This window comes from Octopus sinensis, unplaced genomic scaffold (genome assembly GCF_006345805.1).
Source record: "Octopus sinensis unplaced genomic scaffold, ASM634580v1 Contig11875, whole genome shotgun sequence".
Classification (NCBI taxonomy): Eukaryota; Metazoa; Mollusca; class Cephalopoda; order Octopoda; family Octopodidae; genus Octopus; species Octopus sinensis.
In genome coordinates this window covers 82578-101841 of record NW_021832440.1, presented here as the reverse complement: position 1 = coordinate 101841, position 19264 = coordinate 82578, and the positions used below count along the sequence as shown (strand labels likewise).

Genomic DNA, 19264 nt, shown 5'->3' with positions numbered 1-19264 from the left:
ATGACGTAGTGATTCAATTAGCTGGTCGTCCAAGTCGTTGATTTGTCTCTAAATTAACATTAATTAGTCATTACTAGATTAGTCATCTCGATATTTAAATTGTCAAGTTTATTTATTAATTCTTCATTATCCTGCATCAACCTAGTCACAATGATATCACTGCCTTCGTATGCATCCACCTGAGATCAATGTAACAACCAACCTGCTCATTTAATCCTTCAACTTCTTTTTTGAGCAACTGGACCTCTTCTTCACTCCTATCCTTCACTTCAATCAGTTTATCGACGAATTGACGAGTTTTCTCACCTTCTTCCCGCTCAGAAGTGTACATATCTCTCAATCTGCCATAATTACAAAACTTTACAGCAAAAGAGCCTCATTAAGTTTGTCCACTTCATCTCTTCTATTCTTCTCCCCTAATTCAGAAATCCCTCCTACGGAATTGTTATTGGCTAAACTGCCCTCCGCCGCTATTTCTTCTCTGATAAGTTCTAATTCCAAGCAAGTCTCCTCGTAATCCTTCTCCAAAGATAAATGTGAACATTGCAGAGATTCAAACTACAAATTTAAGTAAGGGAGGACTTTCTCGTTGGCTATCTCTTTGTCGATTGTGGCCAATTCGAGTGCGTCCTCCATCTCAGCCCTGAAATTGTCAAATTTTTGATTTAAAAGTTGTTTTTTTCGCTTTAATTTGAATATTTTCGAATTCAAATCTTTTTTGGTGGTTTTTTCAGGAGGTTTTGTTAGCATATTTATAAGCTTGAGTAGATAATTATATCTTACTTCACTTTGCGGAACAAATATTCCGTGCATTGGCTCGCAGGTAAAATATTTTGTATTTTCCAATGTTCCCGAGGTGTCTCCCACAGGTTGCTCTAACTCGATCCCAACCAAGTCGACTATATTAATTTGATATATCCCACCTTGCGTGGTTGTTGTTATGCCAAGGGCGGCAATGCTGCCATCGTAAGTTTTGTCTCCAATTAAAATAGTAACAATATCGCCTTCTTCCAAGTCGCACATCAATTAATCTAAAACAACATATCAATTTTACTATTTTTATTAACTATTTTAACGTCATCACAAAGAATAATTTCTACAACAAATATTCATTTAATTTTAAACTGATATAAGACTTAAAACCTTGGATATAAGACTTAAATCTTCCAATAGTGCCTCTTAGGCTGTATACATTTTGTCAATGACACCCCAGGTGGGCAAAAAAAGACTCCGGAAAAGAATCATATTTTTAATCGTCGAATTCTCTGCTTCGGGACAAGCGTATCTCGGAATCACTGCTGAGAGGTGTAGAAATTATGTGCGTAGGTGTCTGCGCAAGTCGTGTCTCGTACAAGCGACTTTCGGCACATCTTGCGATAATAAAAATTCGGCATTAATAATTTTAAATATTAATCTTTATTGTAGCGAAGACTACTGATTTTAAAAATAAGCACTGGTAGCACTTAGGCATTATAAAACCTGCCGTATAACGACCATTTACTAAGAATTTGTTTGGTTGCATGTATGAGTATGTTTAGGAGCTTGGTGTCTTCAGAAATGAAGTCCACGTCGTCTGCGTAGATTGTTTATTTGATATCATCATAACGTGATCCAAGTTTGTTTCTCAATTCTCTCAAATCAGCTTTTAAGTATATAATGAATAAAATCAAGTATCGTAAATCTCCTTGGGGGCTTTCAGTATTAGTCATACATTTTCGAGATTCTGTCATCCCAAGTTTTACATGGAGAGAAGTATCTAATAAAAGTAGCCGAATTATTTGTATAATGTCTTTGTCAACGGTCCAAAGTTGTTGACCAGAGATGAATGAACAGCGAAGCCTGAACCGTAGTGGCTACACGACAAGTTCATTATAAGGAATATATAATTTCCATCGACGTAATTTTCCCACAAGCAGATTTTTGTTTCTTCTATGCAGCAAACCTACGAGGTAAAATTCCAGGTCCTTAGAAGTGAATTTATTTTGAAAGTTCCTATCGAAAAGCTTCGAGACGATGTAAAAAAATGTTTGAGACACCATCTCAATCAAAAAGCAGAAATATCTGTGTTGTCTAAATGTCCAAAAAACGAATTTTGTACGATGAAATAAAAAATTGTTTCTTGATGAAGAAAGCCCAAGAGAGAGACCAATAATGGTAAAAAAACTCACTATGTACAATCCGGAATCAGAAATCGATCTAACAGAAAAAACACAAAGCGTATCGTACTGTAAACGGTCCTCTCTTTCTATCAGTTTTTTTAAAAAAAATTTTCCAAAAACGTCATACCAACAACTTTTAGCTTCCAGCAAATGGCGAACTCATCAAATTCAATTGATGTCTAAAAAAGTATTCATTATAGTGAATATCCGCCTTTCTTATTATCAAAAAACAAACCAAATATTATTTTTCGACCATAAGGTCACCGGAGAGATCATTATCGTGAAGGTTTCCATCACATGCCTAATTGTTCTGCAGACAAGTGTAACCTCTTTGGTAATGACGTAGGGCTGATGGAAAAAGGTGCACGTGTGTTATAAATGGAACACAAATAGTATTAAAAAAAGTTTGATTTCAATAAAAGATGCACTATACCTTTCCAAGTTATATATGGGAATTTCCAAATTCAATATGGGATTTCCAAGTTCAAAGTGGGATTTTCCAAATTCAATATGGGATTTTCAAGTTCAAGGATTTTCAAGTCGGTTATTGAATTCATTTATTAATTTAAAATCGCCTTACATTACAAAATGTACGTTAATAAAAAGAAAGAATTAGCGGAAAAAGGAAAAAATTTGTTGACCGTTTACGAAAATGATGGAGATTGGAATCAAGTTGCATGTTCTCTCGGAATAAAAAGAACAACTGCATACAGGTGGATAAAAGAAGGCTTTAAGGATGATTTAAGAGGTGGTTTTCGATATTCAAAAATTTCAAATACCGTACGAGATTATATGCAAGAAATGGTCGAGTCAAATCCGAAAATTACTTACAAACAATTGGCTGCAGAGATCCAAGATAAGTACGGAATAAAAGTGTCAGGTGAGTGCGTTCGCCTGCATCTTGATTCGCTTATGCATACAATAAAAAACATAAGATTCGAACCTGAAAAAAGCAACTCAATGCAGAACAAATGGAAATGAACCTGACTTGTCAAAAACAGAATTTCGGAAACAGAGATTGGAGGATTTAATTAAACAATCTATGGACGAAGTTACTTCAAAAATTTGTGCTAAGTTAATAGCCAGAATCCAAGGACTATTGCCTTCTTTATTTGATATAAATGAGTCATGATTTTTTTCAAATATTTTAAAATTAACTTGGAATTCCCATATTGAATTTGGAAAATCCCACTTTGAACTTGGAAATCCCATATTGAATTTGGAAATTCCCATATTGAACTTGGAAAAGTATAGATCAAATCCATAAAATGTCCTCTATTATTGCTAGAATTCTCTTTCTTAAAATGGCGATGGTAGTCAGCCCATATTTCAGCTGTTCGTGAGGCAGGAATAACTTTTCTTCTTAGTCAGCAGATATATAAAAGTGAAAAGTAAATTTGACAAGTAAATTTGAGAAATAAATGTGTTAATTTAAGAATAAAATAATATAAAATGTAACCTTCTCTGTTTGATATCAGGTTAAGAAGGATTATGTAAATGATTTAATTGTTAAAGAAAACTCGATTTAGCCTGGCAATGTCGTTAGTGGCTAAATCGATTTTGCGCCATCGTTCTCAACCTCCTATCACTTTCAACGGGTCACATCAAATACTTTCAGATTTATGGTGACATTCCATTAGTCAATAACCGCATTTATGTTTATTTTAAATGCTTGATTCGAAAAAAATCGGAAAATCAAATATTATCAGTCAAAAGGTATTGAACTCAAGTTTTTTAGGGCAACAAATGAATCATAGGATTTTTGAAAATAGATCATTCTACTAATAAAATCCACTAGTCTTCATAAATCGCAAAAGAAGCGAGGTAAGTTCTTTTAAGGACTGTCTTACTAATTATTTATCCAAACGTGAAACCTATAAAAAAATCCCCTGCTTTAAAAAACAGATTATATGATGATAAGAAATGAACTATTTGGAAAATTTATTTGTATAAAAAAATAAAATTTATTTAAATAGTTGAACTACGTTAATATGGATAATTCTCAATCAAATGTAAGTGACGACATAGTCGACGAAAAAGCTGCGCAAGTTTCCATCGATAAGGAGGATCCATTCCTCTACAACTTCTCGGAGACATTTGAACACACTCCCAACTGGAAATGCGAAAATTCTTTGTCTTTTCTCACAAAGAGATTCATCCACCTTTTAATGAGCAGTAATGACTTGGTTTGGTTTTTTGATTCTATCTAATACTAGACAGTGGATTTGAATCACGTTGCGAACGTATTGTCCATACCCAAACGAAGACTGTACGACATTGTCAACGTTCTCGAAGGAATTCAGTTGGTTGACAAGATATCGCGGAATATCGTAACCTGGAGGTCTAACCCGCTGTTTTTACTAAAGGGGATGCCCCATGAACGGAAACGAAGAGTCACGGAAAATGGAGCGGTCTTTGCTTCATGAAATAGATCAACTCCACGTCCTTGATCAGGAGGTCACTGAAATTCAGAACACAGGTTTAAAACACCTTAAATGCATGGCCGCAAGCAATTCAGACTATTTCCCGTACATTACTTTTTGGAGTGTTTATTAGTTATTCATTCATTTCGATCGAGGATATTCGCAATATTCCTGCTTTCGCCGACAAGACTATTTTGGCCGTGAAAGCGCCTAACCTTTCATCTGTGACTGTTCCCGAGGACGTGAGACTTTGTGCTGAAAGTGTTAGGAGTTGTGCCTAGTTGTGAAAAGTGACCATGGGGACATTAACGTGTTTTACTGTCCGGATAGAGAGGAGGGCGTGTCCCCAGAGGAGACACCTTTGATGTCATTTGAGCCATTTTACTCCAGTGAATACTTTTGCGGGCTGATGGAAACTGAGGGGCTGACAGATATTTATAGAGATGAGCAGACTATGTAATTTTTTAGCTCTATTTTTTTACATTGCTCATTTTCTATATTGATTTAGCTATCTGACGTAATAACATTTCATTATCATCAATATAATATTGGGTACGTGGAAACTGTTTCTCCATCTACGAGGCGGGGAAGTCCTCTTGTTAACTCTCTTTTCTCTCTGTTTTCGTTTACAAAAAAAATAAATATTGGGTTGTAATTCTTTTAGTTTCATATTAGTAAGATTACAGCGCTGTACTTTTTTTCGCTTGGTGAAATACTCGAAAACTTATTCTTCCACATATATTGAATTACTTACTAATTTCCCACACCCAGCATGGTTTTAAACCACTTCACTCAACAACTACTCACTTAAAAACGCTTTTCCAAGTCGTTGTGGACGGCTTGATGAGAAGAGACCACTAAAACAAACAGTCCTAGCTTCTATCGACATGTCTCAGGCTTTTGACAGCTTCTCTCGAGGTGAACTCACCAACAAAATTCTGAAAACCCTCCTAAACTTTAACTTCAAATTTTTGCTGGCAAACTTTTTATCTCGTCGCATGAATTGCGTCTTTCTTACACCCATCGACCACCTGTACTGCGAAAACAATCTTCTCCGATAGAAAAAGATCTAAATATGAGAAAAGTAAAATTCCTATTAGCTTCGGGTAATTCCTACCCTTCTTGCACTGCTCTAAATGTGTTAAATGACATGTCCGTTTATTGAAAGATACCCCTGCAAAACAATACTCCAGATCCTGCCTGAACCAATTTCACAGGTAATAAAGAAAATTCCCGATTTTATTTCAACGTAAAAAATTTTAAAAGCTGACGCCTATCTCTGCCCTTAACGAACTTCCACCAGATGCTCACCCCTCCGAAATGCTTTTTGACAGTTCCGCTCAGATTATTCTTATTACTTATTAAAACACTACGGACGACTTGATGTCTCCTTTCTGTAACTTTTTCTTTGCTTACGATAATTCAACCGATCACCTTTCCGCTGTCCCTGTATTAACCCTATCCCAGAAAACTTGTTCATTCCACCGACATTCTTTGGAAGCAACCCGAGAAAGCGATGTTATTTCTGCTAGCCGTTAGTATCATACTCTGATGTGTTACTAGGGTTATTAAATCCATAGCGTGTGTTATTTTTTATCTTAGTGTAGCGTAAATTGCAAATGATGATATACGAGATCCAACTCTGATCACTGATTATATCTGGTTCTGATGCTTATACTAATTAAAAATTAAATAATCACTCGAAAGTTCAAAATTTTTGACTTTTTTTTATTGCCAAGCATTAATTTTAAATTCAATATGCTGATAAAATGTTTGATCGACTTGTTATATAGTAATTTAATTGGAGGTGTTTCGTTCAACTTGTTAAGATTATTTTGATTATTCTTAGATTTGATATTTCCTGATAGGGTCTTGACAGAAACTGTACTAACAAATTATCGAAACAGAAATGAGTAAATATTTTATCCTATTACTTTTATATACAGTGACTCCTCTGAAATTGGCCATTTTTGGTTCCACGTGTTTTTGTGGTCAATAGGAGAAATGGACAATTTGAGAAATAAAATCAATCTTTTGTGTAAATTAAATTTTGAATAAGAACAACTTTTATCCAGAAAATTTTAAGTAATTAAGCATTATTAATGTTCTTAAAGTAGAATTGGATGCCCATCTGCTTTTTTGAGTTTTAATGACATTTTCCTTATAGCGCCTTATGGATGCAATCAATTGAACTTCATGTTCGTTCTCAATGTTTTTTAGGAGCTCGTTTTCAATTGTAGTTAATTTAACCACAATGTCTTCTTTGTCAATTGAATCATTGGATTCTACTTCATTGGATTCTACTTCAGCTTCTACTTCTTCTTCATTTTTTATATTTTCAATATCCTCAACGTCTTGAAATGTATCATTTTCAGAATATTCAAAATTAAGAAATTCTTCGACTTCTAAGGGATCAAAAATGTCAGTTTTTTATACTGCAATATCTTGAACTTCAACTACATGATTCTTTTTGAATGGGTTGCTTAAAATTCCGAAACAATTTGCAATTGTTTTTTCAGACACATCTTCCCAAGCCATTTTTACGAAAATTACAGTATCCTTTAGAGTTAACTTTTTGTAGGAACTGTATACTGAAATATTTTGCTGTTCCAACAAATCAGTCAAATACATTAACTTGTGTCGAGTAAAATGTGTTTTAAATGTTTTTATTATACCCAAATCCATAGTTGAATAAGACCAGTACTATTTGGAGGAAAAACAATATTTTTATGTTATCCAAATTTGATGGAACATAATGTGAAGGACAATTGTCCATGAGAAGTAAAATTTGCTTTTTTTCATTTTTGAGATGGTAATCAAAGTTTAATAGCCAGTTAGTAAAAATTGTTCCTGTCATCCAAGCTCATTTTGAGCTATAATAATCAATGAAACATTTACAGTCATAAGATTTAAAGTCATATTCATAGTCATATTAATTGTTTTTCTGGAAATCTTCTTTTTAAATAAATGGGAAAATCTATCAGCCAAATACAGACATGAAACATCTTCATTTTGATTTTTATAAGTTAAAACCTGTATTTTTTGATAAAAAGTGAGACGAGTATAATTACCACGAGAATTGTTCGAAGACATAAAATAACTGAAATTTTATTAATTTGCAAATTATATAAAATATATTTTAAAATTTATGGTCAATTTGAGAATTGGCAACTTACAATGGAAATTCGAATTTTTCTTAAGATAATTTTATAAGTGTGGTCAATTTCAGAAATGGCCAATTTCAGAGGAGTCACTGTATATGCATCTTTATACGATTTCTAAAAATTATTTTTATGAATTTCAAATAAATATAATCGAAAATGCACTTTAAATGAAAAATGTGAAAATTTTTTTGTTAAAAAAGTGATGAGACTATTCTCACTAAAAAAGATATAAATAATTGTCGTTGTCGTTTGTTAACTTCTTTCATTTGTTAACTTAAGCTAAAAACGTCCTCGATGGTCCAGCGGTTAGGATATCCGCCTCTCACGTGGATGGCCCGGGTTCGACTCCCGGTCGAGGAATTTTTTAAATTTTGCTCATTAATAAGCACACCGCAAAATAACGTTAGTAAAGTTATCTCGCATGTGCCACCCTCTCCTGGATGCGTTTTGTTAATCGCTTCCAAGTCCCTCTGTTCCTCGATAGTTCCCTCAGGTGCTCAAGATCGTCTGCTGATTTCAACCTTTTTCCAATCAAAGTTAGACCTTGATACAGGAGGGTTGCTAGAGTGATTCATGGTCTTCCTCGGAAAATTGTTCCCGGATGGGGGGCGTAGTGGTGTTCCATTGCGAGTTTTCCTGTCCATTCTTATGATGTGACCGAATAAGCCCCATCTATTACTTCTTATTTCTTCGTCCAACGGGTGTACACTGTTCTTGTAGTAGAGATGTTTGTTTGATATGCAACGTTCGAGGGCTGAAGTCGTCGGTCAAAAGGAGGTCACTCTGCCAGGATCTGAAACGATACAACATCACAATCTGCTGCCTGCAAGAGATTAAAGTCAAAGAAGGACTTAACAAACAAAATGCTGACCATGAGCTCATCTTACTCTCCTCCGACTGTCACCACTACGGAATGGGGTTCGCGGTGGATATCAGACTTCGGGAATATATAAAAAGAATATGGAAAGTAAATGACAGAATCTGCGTAATTCAATTGGAAACTGGATTACAATTATAAATGTATATGCGCCTACTTCTCCAAGAGTCTCTAAAAACCCGACGGAACTGGATGACTTTTATAGTTCATTCTCTACGACCCTTATGGAAATATCCACGAGCTATCTACTTTACATAAGCGGAGATTGGAACGCGAAGATCGGAAAAGGGACCAAAGAACTGAGCTTCATGGGTACATATGGGAGAGGTTGGAGGAATATGTCTGGAGCAACTATGGCCAACTTCGCAATCAATAAACAATTATTCATTTGCAACACAGACTACATTTTGTCCCGACAATCATAGAAAGCTTTACTCTGTGACGCCAGAACATATGGAGGAACGCTAACATCGAGTAACAATAAACTATTGGTAATCAAACTTTTCCTAAAAAGAAAATTTTGGATTAAGAGTCAAAAACAGACACAGAGAAGCCAGATTTGCAGTCGAACTCTTAAGAAACTATCCTGTCTACAAAAATAACTACTCAGCTAAAATATCACAAACCATAGAATCGATCTATCTCAATTTACCTGCTGGAAGTATATGGAATAAACTCGCAAACAAAATAAAATCAATGGCTAAACATAAGATTGGGACAATTCCCAAAACCTTCAAAGGAATACATGACCCGCATATAGATTACCTTTCTGATTTACAAAAGGATCTACTTATCAAATGCATAAATACCCAAAACCAAGTGAAAGCAGCTGAGTTCAAAATTCAAAGAAACAAAATCATGCGAGAAATCAAAAAAAATGTCAGAATAATTATGAAACAAGTCTATAAAACCTTGCAAATGAAGTGGGAAAGTACAAAAACGAAGCGCAAATGGTTGCATCTGTAAAGATGCTAGCGCGAAAGAAGAAATCGGAAAACTTAATAGTTCATTATGAACTCGGAAGAACTATTTACAACAACCAGGAACGCACAGATACTATAGCCGACCACTTTGAAAAATATTTCAATTTTGAAAAAGAAGAAACGCTTTACTCTTTTGATGGAGCGCCCAGAAAGCTATCTAGAGAAATTACTTTAACGGAAGTTCAAGCCATTGTGAGAAAACCCAAAGAGACCAAGTTCGCATATGAAGCGTCCAATACATATATTTACTAATATGTCAATTCTATTTTAAATTATCTAATTAAAAATCCAGATCTCCAGTGATTTCTTTTCTTCGCTTGGAAGAAGAGTTTTCCATAAACTTCCTTTCATTTTCTATTTCTGCGTCAATGATTTTATTCAACTGAGTGACCTTACGACATTCCAGCTCCGCAAGTTGATTGGCGGCAGAAGCGTACTCCTCGTTGTCTACCTTCATCTTATGTCTGTGCTCGATAAGCATACTCTCTAGCGTCCTCTTCAGCACAACCGACTGGATGTATGTCCTCGTTTCTTCTTCAATGGATAACTTGTCCATATGACTTTTAAAGAACTTTGAGACAACTCCATCCCATCTCAAGACAATTGGAATAATCTTCATTTTTGCTTCATAGAAAATCGACAGTTCGTTTGCAAGCAGGTCGTATTTGTGAAATTTCTCCACTTCAACTTGCTTTAAACGGTCTTGAGAGGTAATTCCCACTTCGATTAAATGAATTTCTTTTTTCCTCTTGTCATAAACGAAAATATCAGGTTTATTAAATTGGACTTTCGTTTCAGTCATAATTGACGTGTCAACTCTGATTTCGACATTTTGGGTCTGGAAGAGTATTAATTCGCTTTTGAAAGAAATTAAGGCAGGTCCTCTTCCAAGCGTCTTGCAGTCTAAATACAACCTCTCCTTATTTGCAGGCTGGAGGTGTAACTTGAGAGTCGTAAGTAATCGGCGTATTTGTTGGTCAATTTCATCAAATTCGTAAGGTTTGATATTGATTAGCCCGATATAATAATAATGTAGGGATAATGCATATTCATTGATGCCACGAAACAAATTCACAGCATTTAGGTTTGTTTTTGACAACATAGTTACCCTCTTCTTGACATTCTCCAGTATGGAGTCTATAACTTTATTCTTGAGAACATTACTTCCCCCGTCTTCAAGTACACCCAAGTACCGATATCCGTTGATTCCATCCACAGTCTCACAGTATGATAGAGATTCCACATTAGATGCTGAATTTTCGGAATTCATCTCTAGTCCAACACTTTCAAAAAATCCATTAACAGCCTCCATCATTTTGACTAGCACATCTTCTTTGAGGGCAACTATTTCCAGATCGTCAATAAAAAAGGAATCTGGGATTAAGCAAAATGCCTCGACGAAATCGGCCAGTTTTGCATTTGGTGACAAGTTTATAAAAAGTTGGCATACAAGTTATAGGGCGTAAGTCCTTCGGGGTCTCACAATCACTTTTTTGGGATCAAGTAAGTTACGCCAGTGTAAAACCAGCTATCAGGCGTGTACTCTCCATTAATTATTCGGACTATCTCTTTACACAGAAACCCATGCAAAGAATCCATCTTCTTTGAGAAAAAGTTATACGTTCCGTCATATCCGCATGTTTTCTAGTCAGGTGCATATTTGAGCATATCAATAATAAATCACCTGTGAATTGAGGTTCACCGCCAGTACACCTCACACCAACAAAATCATCAACGTCCTCGATGGTCCAGCGGTCAGGATATCCGCCTCTCACGTGGATGGCCCGGGTTCGACTCCCGGTCGAGGAACTTTTTGAAATTATGAAACAAAAATTTCAGTATATTCGCTACTGGTCCTATTCGCCCAAAATGATGAGGTTCTATAAGCCATTGTGGATGGATGGATTTTTTATTAAAACGGAAAAGCCGAAAAAAGAGAGAGAAAGTTAATGAAACAACGTATGTCTCTTCTCCGTTGTTTCCCTCTTTTTTTTAATTCGAGATTCGAGAGGAAAAGGTTCTCTCAAGAACACTTCAAACCGTTTCCAAAATGATGAGGTTTCATAAGCCATTGTGAGAAAACCCAAAGAGACCAAGTTGGCGTACAATAATGTCTAATTCAAATAATTCTCATCAGTGAACAACAATGTCAGTTTACACTGCAATCATAGTTTTATTTCTAAAAAGCAAACTCTTAATCACAATGGCCTTAGAAAATTACATGAGCGTATATGAATTGGTCGCACAATTTTTGAATGAAACAATCTCTATGTTTACTAACACGTACGATTTGACTACTGAGCTTCAGCATTAAACTAAACGGCATTGTCAATATGCAAAGAAATTAGCGCTTTTAAAAAAATACGGAAAGCGGATTATGATGTGGGTGAATGTAAAACGTTTTTGATCCAATAGGTCATGAATTTCTTTTTGAAATTTTCGAAAATTCAGCATTATTTAATTAGATAACGAAATTAACTCGAGCATGCTGTTAAAATTGATAAATTTTCGAAATCCTATTCGCCCAAAATGATGAGGTTCTCCAAAAATCTTTCACCCACAAACTAACGCATTAAGAATATTTTCAATGATGAGGTCATTAAAACCTTCCGGCCAAAAAAATTAAAAAAATATTTTCTGGATTTTGGTTAAAATAAACAACACACATGTCCTCGACTCACATGAGGAGGTCCCTTAAACATTCCCGCCAAAAAATCATTTTATGCATTTTGGTTATAATAAACAAACATGATGTCCCAGACTCACATGATGAGGTCCTTAACCTTCTCGTCAAAAAAATAATTTTTGCATTTGGTTATCAAATTTGACCTTGTTTAGAGTGTAATTATCCGATTTTGAAAAACATATCCGATTTTGAAAAACATATTATCGACTTTCCCGTTTGAGTTCGGCAAGTCTCTGTTATGGGATGCGACGTGTTCAGACACTTTCTCGGAGCTCAACCTTCCTTCTTCAGCTGTCGAGGCTGGCTCAGTCTTTCGCAAAACCGAGAAGATGAAGATTGGAAAGTACAAGGAGCTCTCTGAATGGTATCTGTTCACTCCCATCGCCGTCGAGACTTCCGGCGTCATCGGCGAAAAGTCTCTTTCCTTTCTGAAAAAGCTTGGCCGCATGATCTCCCATAAACGGGGAGACCCACGCGAGTTCAAGTGGCTTCTCGAAAGGATTTCCTCGGCTATAGTACGTGGAAACTGTGTTTCCATTTACGAGGCCGGGAATTTAGTTAGTTAATAACTATTTGTCAATATTTTAAAACATTTTGACAATATATTAACCGTTATAACCACATTTATTTATTTATTTATTAAATCACCAAGACCACGCTAAAAACCGAACAAATGTCACGTGATCCCGATGCACTCAACCAGGGACCTCATCCTCGCTCGGTGGTCTTCCCACGAGCCCACACAAGATCGCACAGGGCGGCAGGCCGTTTTTGGCGGAGCAGTCGCTGACGGGCCCAGGTTCAGCTTGATGAGGTCTTCCAGAGAGGCTGGACCGGGGCGTTGGCTATCAAGTGACCAACGATCGGTTAATCTGAGGGCCCTTTGTTGGGCCTCCTCGATTCGCCTCCTGTTGGACCACGATAGCCGCGGACCCCATGATCCGCAAGCGTACGCAACACAGGGTTCGAAGTACTGGCGGTAGATATTCGCCAGTACCGGGTGCGACCCGTTTTTCCAAATACCAGATAGAGTTCGCAGAATGTTCAGTTTATGTTCGCATTTGCGAAGGAGGTTGTCCACATGAGGGGAGAAACAGAGGTGCATGTCGAGGGTTACCCCTAGGACCGTCTGACTCCTGCAGAAGGGAACGGATATATTGTTCAGCTTTAAGTCGACTGACGTCCTTCCCAATCTTTTATCCGAGGTGAAGAGGGACGTGGCGGATTAGCACAATTATAAACACAATTGACCCTCAACTGACAGGCAATTAGAAGAATAAAAATATTAATTATTTATTTAGTTTTTTGTAAAGATTGAATTTATTTTCAGTATGCTTCGTCTCCTAATCTTTTTTATTATTCGAATTAACGCAAGGAGGAAAACGGAGCTGAAGAAAAGAAAACGAAGCTGAAGAAAAAAAAGTTGAGTTTAAGGTATTTAATTAAAACTGTTAATTTTCACTTTCTCAATTCGTTCCTTGTTGCTTCTTTGCCTGCTGCTTCTTTGATGATGTTTTTTTGCCAACTTAATTTTTTGTTATCTATTCAATGTGTTAGTTATCTGATGTGTCTGTTATTTATCTGGTGTTTTTGTTATTTTGTCTGTTTCCGTTGAAGATGAGTTTTAAAAGGCTGCAATTTTCGCCAAAGATAAGTTTTGCGATGAAAATAAACAAGGTCTAGCGACAGTCGTTTAAGGTAGTTAATTTTTAGAGAGCGACTGCTTTCCCCGTGAACAGCTGTATGTGGGATGCACAAGGGTAGGTAGAAGAGAAAATTTATTCATATATAATGCCAAGGAAGGACGAACAACAAACATCGTTTATCAACAGGCGTTAGAATAGAGTCACATCAAACCAGGTCGTTTAATATGTTTACATAAACTTATAGTTGTTTGATGAAACAGACCCTCAGCATGAGCTAGGTTGCGGTAAGCGAAGCGAGCTGCCGAGCTAACCAAAAAAACCGATTCTATTTATTTGATATTTATTTTTTCAATATGTGTTATATTTTAATTATAATAAATATACAAGTATTTTATTTGTTGTAGGTTTTTGTATTGGTATGGGATCATGGATCTCGTGTCGCCTTAGTGATGAGGAAATTTCCCATTTATCAACCAAGACAGGCTGTATTCATTTTTAGATAACGTTCACAGTCGGAAAGAAACAAATCTTACGTTTATATAATAGGTTTTTGATATTGGACAAGTCGGGTCAGGGATATTTAAGCCCCGAGGATTTACACCGAATTCCTGAGCTCGAAATAAACCCTATCCGAGACAGAATAATATACGCCTTCTTTCCGAATAACGAGAAATTCATAGACTTTAACCAATTTTTATGCACGTTGGCTTGTTTCCAACCAATTTATGATTCTGACACTAACCTTCTGAACTCTGGAGATTCAAAGCTAAGATGTACTAGTTGTGATGGTTATATTAGTCGCTTTTTCGTTGTATGACATGGAAGGGAGGGGTTACATCGGTCTAAGCGATTTGTTGACTATTTTGAGGATGATGGTTGGTTCAAACATGTCAGAGGATCAACTTCTGAGTATTGCCACTAGGACTATGCTCGAAGTTGACGTTGACGGAGATCAAGTCATCACATTCGAGGAGTTTAAATTGGTAAGTTTTGGGATTTATTTTCAGGCCTTGAAAAGTGTGGATTCCAATAAAAAAATGAGTGTTCGGTTTGTTGATTGATTAATATCTTATTTAATGAATGCTAATTTATTGAGCTGGTCGATGAAATAATGTATTTTTACTATATATTTTTTATCAATGTCGATAAGAACATTTTCCAATAATGGTCATCGTGTTTAATTAGATTAATCAAGATATGTCATATCGTATTTCTTGGATTAACTCTCTCAGTCTGGCACTTTGTGTTTAGATTTTATACCTGATGGATCGTGACTCGATTGCCCTCACTTTTTCGAAATAGTCGTCCTATTTTGTTGATTAATTATTATAAACCCCATAAGAATTTTTAGCTTCGCCAAATGAGTACTGTATTCCATTGATTTCTCTCTGGGGCTCATTAAACACAAGAAATGATCAACCTGACAGTGTTCTATAGATTCTTGTAGGTCCTTTAAATATCGAGAGTCCGTCCGCTTAACATTTTCGAGGTTTCTTATGATAGACTATAATATCAATAATGTTCAATACTTGGTCTGATGATTTAATTTCCGCGGTAACTTTACTGAGGTCTCTCAGTTGATGTTGCATTCTGCATATTTAAATTATTAAAAACCTTAATGTTTTTGACAAAGCTTCTTTCAGAGATGAGGTAGTATTGTCCTGTAGTTGATCGACTGTCAACTCACAACTGCATAGTAATTATAGTAACTAGGACTCGTCTAGTCTCTGATGAAGATATCGCACTTGATCATTCATATGGTTCATTCTTATTTCTTCCCCAGATTTTCTCAATCGGTTGTTTTCAGCAACGAGGTCGTACATTTGCTGCTTATTCCGGATCTCCATCTCAAATTGCTGTTTCTTGGATATCATTAAAATTACAGTTCTACTCTCTGCTCAATAAGATTTGATTCATCAAAATTCTGACTTTCTTTATATTTATTCTAACAGACTCCATTTCAAAAACATACAACCTTTAAATATGCTATTATCATTTTATGTTCTTCTAATTGCTTTGATAACTCGGCTTCTCTTTCTTCAAAGTTTTTATTTGTTTGTTGCTCCTTAGACTTTAACATCTATGAGTGTTTATGACAAAAATCACTTCATTTTCAGCACTAATTTGATTATATTTTATTTTCATGTCGTTTTTTTCTTTTTTTACCTTATCCATCTAATTATTGACAAATTAAACTTATCTCACCAATTGAGGGTGTTCCATTTTTTCGGAATCAAATTCTTTTTTTGCCTAAAAATATTTTCAATTTAAATTTGATTACTTGAAGATTATAATACTCTGTCTTTAGTTCCAAAATGTTGTTTTCTAGCTCACATAAATTGCTGTTTGAATCATTTATTTTGCTTTCAATAAGATTACAGCGAGAATCCTCCAGTAAATGTTGTTGTTTTATTTTATTGATCTGTTCTTGCAAACACTGACATTCTTCCTTACAAATTTTTGCTTGCTTCGAGAGGTCCTGCTTTTTCTTTAATTTATCTTCTAGTTTCTACAAATCATTAACCAAGTAAAACAGAAGCCTTCTCTTTCAGTTTAGTATTCTCTATCTTCAACTGGTCATATTCGCTTTTCAAATCCTCGTTTGAGTCTACATCATCCATTTCACAATTTCCTTCGTACTTTTCTCTCGTTTTTTTCTTGGCTATATCAACTAACGATGGATAGTGTCAATAACTACTTTGATACTCTAACTGGGCCTTTCGATTCTGAAATTTACTTTGCTGTTGACTCAGTCGATATTCTAGTGACATTATTTTCTTGTCCTTATTTTCGATTTCTTCTTTCATAGTTTTGATCTTTAGTTTGTTTAACTTATATTTACTCGGTTTTTGATAGTCTCAATATTATTGGTCTTTTCACGAATAAGTTCTCTTAATGATCTCAACTCAGTAGAACTCTATAACTTAAGTTAAAAAATTATACTTCAATGTACAGGTTTCTATAGTTTTCATTCTGCTTGACTAGATTTTCAATTTTTGCTTTTTGAACTATTTCCATAGGATTCGAAAATTTATTTGGTGTAATTTGATCTAACTTGCCAGGAATGTTCTTGTTTCAATAGGATAGTGGATATTACCAAATCATAGTCTACGGGAAGGGTTGTTGAAGGAGAGATCTTTTGATTCCGGATTGCATGGGATTTTTTAATTTCGTTTTCAATGTCAAACATTAATCTTGTGACTTGGTCTTGGTTCTTAAATAAATTTATTAATTTGGAAACGTTTTCTTCTGATAAAACAATTTGTTTACTGCAATCTAATTTTTATGCATTTATATACACATACTTTCTTCGTTAACTTGATTCAAATCCCCACTTCCCTTAACATATTATTTTCATTTATACACTTAATGTTGAAACTGAGAATGTCTCCAAATTCTGTTCATCTTCTCTTGCATTTACGTCTATGAAATGTTCGAATTTTCCAAGTCCCACAGTTGCACTCTGTCGATAAATAAAATTGAATGTTTGCCCGAAGAGATGTGACGGCTTCTTTTAAACAAGTGAGAAATGATTCTTTCTCGTTTGTATTGAGTGTCTCACACTCACCTTCATAGTTCATTAGGCAAATCACTTGCTATGGTTACTATTTTATAGACTTAGAATTACTTGATTAATTATGCTTTTTATTTTATCGTCAGAATATTGTTTAAATTTTATCTAAATATACTTTAAATAAAAATCTTATAACATCGTTGATATGGAATAATACAATTTTCACGTAAAGATAAATTTTAATTGGGACTTAAATGAACTAGCACGATTATATCTGACCTACATATTTAAAACGATTCCCTTTAAATGATATTCTTGATCTACAGTGGGGCAAATAAGTCATGGCACACCTATCATTTTTTTTAATTCAATATATTTTTACAATGATAACTTTTTCGATTTAGTTCATCATGCTACACAATAAAATCTTGCATTCTTTTGAACCCATTTCGTGCTAATTATATTCATGAATTTCAAATAAATATAATTGTTTTTGCTGCATATTTAGAAAAACGTCAAATTTGATGTGTAAAAAAGTGATGACACTATCAAAAATATGGATTTTTTTGACAATAAGATACAAATGATTATCTTTTGGTGCCTTGTTTTTTCTTTGAAATAATTGATTCTTAGTTCTATTAATATAATTGATTAGTAGATTCCGATTAGTATAAATATACTTTTATTTTTCGCCTTTTATTAAAATTATCTCGTCGATGAGGAAAGAGCATTCTTTGGACCTAAAACAACGAGTTGTAACTGCCCACCAAAACGGTAAAAGTTATGGAGAGATTTCTAAATTGTTGATATTACCAAAAAGTACTGTTCGAAATATTATTACTCGATGGAAGCAACGCGGAACTGTTATTAATAACCAAGATCGGGTGCTCCAAAAAAGATATCTCTGCGTTCTTCTTCATTAATGAAAAGATTAGTTACTTCAAACCCAAAAATAACTCGAAAAGAATTGGCCGATAATTTAAAAATCACAGGAACGTCAGTGTCCCTTCGTACAATCACTTCTACACTACGCAAAGAAGGTATCAATAAGCGAAGGCCCCGTCGAGTTCCGTTATTAAAGAAAATACACCTTTCAGCGCGAATCCAATATGCAAAAAATCTTTTGAACAAAGAAAATGAATTCATAAACAATATTTTGTGGTCGGACGAATCAAAAATACAACTTTTCGGACTGAACTACACGCTTTCAATTTGGCGCAAATCAAATCAGGCGTATATCCCAAAATGCACCATACCTACCGTAAAGCACGGGGGAGGTAGTATCATGTTGTGGGGTTGTTTTTCATCAACAGGTGTTGGTGAACTATTTGTAATTGATGGAATGATGAATTCTCTTAAATATTGCGAAATTTTGGGGAAATGTCTTTTACCTTCGGTCGCGAACTTAAATTTAACACAACATTGGACATTCCAGCATGACAACGATCCTAAGCACAAGTCAAAAGTAACCGTTAAATGGTTAGAAAAAAACAAAATAAATGTTTGGAATGGCCAAGTCAATCGCCAGACCTGAATCCCATCGAAAACTTAGGGAAATATTAAAAATAAAAGTTGGCTTAAGAAAACCAAAAAATATCCAGGAATTAAAAACAATTTGCTACAAAGAATGGAAAAATATTTCTAAAGTAGAATGTCAAAAACTAATTTTTTCTTACAAAAACGATTGGAAGCAGTTCTGCTAGCAAAAGGAATGCAACTAAATATTAATTGGATTTCGTGCCATTACTTTTTTCCCTCAAAAAATTGACTTTTAAAAATAAATCGTTAATTAGTGCACTATTAATAATTCCC

At 35.0% G+C, this 19264-nt stretch overlaps 1 long non-coding RNA gene and 2 other non-coding genes across 3 annotated transcripts; 2 read left to right on the top strand and 1 right to left on the bottom strand.

Moving 5' to 3' along the window:
- The first annotated feature begins 8034 nt into the window (after nucleotides 1-8034).
- Nucleotides 8035-8106, top strand: Trnae-cuc. The gene has a single exon. It is a non-coding gene; the product is annotated as a tRNA-Glu (tRNA).
- Nucleotides 8107-11343: 3237 nt separating this feature from the next.
- On the top strand, nucleotides 11344-11415 carry Trnae-cuc. Its single transcript has one exon. It is a non-coding gene; the product is annotated as a tRNA-Glu (tRNA).
- Nucleotides 11416-16060: 4645 nt separating this feature from the next.
- Nucleotides 16061-16545, bottom strand: LOC118761308. The gene is made up of 3 exons (XR_004997279.1): nucleotides 16220-16545; nucleotides 16144-16188; nucleotides 16061-16113 (listed from the first exon to the last, which is right to left on the bottom strand). It is a non-coding gene; the product is annotated as an uncharacterized LOC118761308 (long non-coding RNA).
- Between the last annotated feature and the right edge of the window lie 2719 nt (nucleotides 16546-19264).